The sequence below is a fragment of the Orycteropus afer genome, unplaced genomic scaffold, assembly GCF_000298275.1.
Source record: "Orycteropus afer afer isolate SDZICR_OR568_19922 unplaced genomic scaffold, OryAfe1.0 scaffold00017, whole genome shotgun sequence".
In the NCBI taxonomy this organism is placed as follows: domain Eukaryota; kingdom Metazoa; phylum Chordata; class Mammalia; order Tubulidentata; family Orycteropodidae; genus Orycteropus; species Orycteropus afer.
This window is the reverse complement of record NW_006921604.1, coordinates 19,711,141-19,713,729: the sequence shown is the minus strand read 5'-3', so window position 1 is coordinate 19,713,729 and position 2,589 is coordinate 19,711,141. Positions and strand designations below refer to the sequence as shown.

Below are 2,589 nucleotides of genomic sequence, written 5' to 3'. Positions count from 1 at the left end.
TGCTGGGCAGTGGTAAACATCCTGACTTTCCACTAGGCCTCTTCTTATACCATCCCAGTGGGAAGGGGCAGGGATGCCCTCATTACCACCAGGTAGTGGAAGTACAGGCTCTCCTGATGGTCTCCACTGACACAGCTAAGTACGCAGGAGATCGACAGAGATGAAAGTCCTGAATCACCACTCAGCCTTCTCTGATGCCCAGTGAAGGGATTGGGGTTCCTCATTACAGCCTGGTGAAAGTAGAATTGTAGCCACCCCACTTGGCTTTTGCTGGAATGAGTGGTTATGGGGCCGTAGTTTCTTCTATACTAGGCTGCAAGTAGAGTGGTTATTGTCTAATAGTTTTTCTGTCTTGTTAGGCTATCTATTGGCTAGAGAGAGGAGACTTTTCTTTTTTGCTCTGTACCTACTGGGATTTATGTAGTGTAGTCTTCTCCAATACCCAGTCTGGGGTATATCAGGCAAAGAAAAACCCATGGAACTCACGACCATGTCATTCTTTGATTCCCAAAGTCCCTAGCTGTTCTGCCTCCTTCTCTCCACAATTCAGAGTCCTCTTGTTTATTTTATACATAATGTCCAGAATTTTTAGCTACACTTAGCAGGAGGGTTAAGTACAACTACTTCTATCTTTCTGGAAATCAGAAATACATTTTTTTTTTTTAAATTGAGCTATCTTTTTTTTTTTTTGCTTTAGGACTCATATCTGGCTCCTTCATCCCCCTGCATTTCCAATGTTAGGGCAATATTTGATGATTTCACCTCCTCAATACTTCCTAAATTAAAAATAGGGCCTTTCCATGTTCCATGCGTTTGCTTTGTTCAGAAACTCATTATCGCTTGCTTGAATTATTTAAATGGCTTCCTAATTAATCTCTAAACTGCCATCCTCTCCCTTTTTTCCAGTATCTTCTTCCACATATTGTGAACGTTTACTTCCTAAATTATCTTTTCCTCCCCTTCCTCTGTAACTTTTGATAGCTCATTACTGGCTACCTAGTAAAGCCCAAACTCCTTAGCCTTAGAGTTCAAGGCCATTCATATAATGGCTTCCCATCCTACTTACAGCCATATCTTCTCCTGCTTCCATACACTGTCTGATGCTGCAGCCTAAATGAACTATTTCCAGTTCCCCAAACACATGCTGCACCTTTTATTTCTTAATGTTTAATTGTGATTTGGGTGAAAGTTGACAGGGCAAATGAGATTTCCATTCAACAATTCATATATATTTTGTTTCATGTCATCGATTGCAATCCCTTCAATGTAGCATCACTCATCCCACTTCCTCCCTGTGTTTCTCAAAACTATGGAATACTTCATGAATTTGCATGTCATCCTTGTGCAAAGGCCATGCTAATCTCTGTATCATTCCAGATCTAGCATATGTATGTGCTGGCAAAATGAGCACCATGCCCTGTGAATTTTTAACCTGGGCTTTCACTCACGTTTTTCCCTCTCTGCTTAGACTTGTCCTCATCACCCTTGGGTTTAGGACCATCACCTAGAGGAAAGCTTTCCCGATTACCCAGGGATGAATGCATGTCTTCTCCCCATAACAACCACAGTCCTTTGCTCAGATCCCTTTTTAAGCAGTGTTTCCATCCATTTTGTTGTCACAAGATAGAATGTACTTGGAAGGTCTCTTTCTTTGCACAGAATTAGGCCTCAACCCTGTGATCCAAGAAGGAGAGTACACCTGTCAATGACGGCAATGCTGGAGCTAGCCTCATCAGGAGGTAGGAGGGTATGACAGTGAAGTGTTTTCTTAAGTCTAGAAAGTTCATCAATCCCAAGAGATTCTGTTCAGCTCTGGGCTTCTGTGCAGGTCCAGGAAAGGAAAATTTAGAAAGAAGTCCACATTATGCTTGTCTTGGAATCAAGTCTGGGAAGCCTCCAGCAAAACTCTTCCGTCCTTCATTAGATCTACCAATTATGTCTGTGATAAGGACAGTTCACCCTTTTTGGGGGGTGTGGGTGCTTTCTCTCTAATGGGGAGTAGATGGCAGCATGAGGAATGAGGGAAGGAAAAAGATGCCTGGGTTTAAATTTTACTCGACGGCACATAACAACAACAACAACATAGTTTACTAACTATGTAACCTCTGGACAGATTATTTAACCTCTTTGTACCTCACTCATATTCCTACTCTGTAAAATGGGATGACAATAGAGACTGATACGAACATGTTTAGAATAGTTTATGGTACTCAAAAATATTGGCAAATTCATTTATCAAAGTTTTCCACCAACCCACCCACTGCCATTGAATTGATTCAGACTCATAGTGATCTTTTAGTACAGAGTAGAATTACCCCATAGGGTTCCCAAGGCTGTAAATCTTTACAGAAACAGCCTGCCTCATCTTTCTCTCGCAGAGCAGCTGGTGGGTTTGAACCACCAACTTTTTGGTTAGCATCCGAATGTTATAACCACTATGCTAGTAGAGCTACTGTTTTTCCACCAAGACAGCTTGACTAATAGAGGAATACTAGTGGGGACTTGGTGGGGAGACCCTATATCAGTCTTTGCTTGAAATTTCTTCTAAGCATTCAATTTATGTTAAATATTCATGCAAATTTTGCATTC

At 41.4% G+C, this 2,589-nt stretch overlaps 1 pseudogene; it reads right to left on the bottom strand.

Moving 5' to 3' along the window:
• Positions 1-1,303: 1,303 nt before the first annotated feature.
• LOC122152152 lies at positions 1,304-1,404 on the bottom strand (annotated as a pseudogene).
• Positions 1,405-2,589: the final 1,185 nt, after the last annotated feature.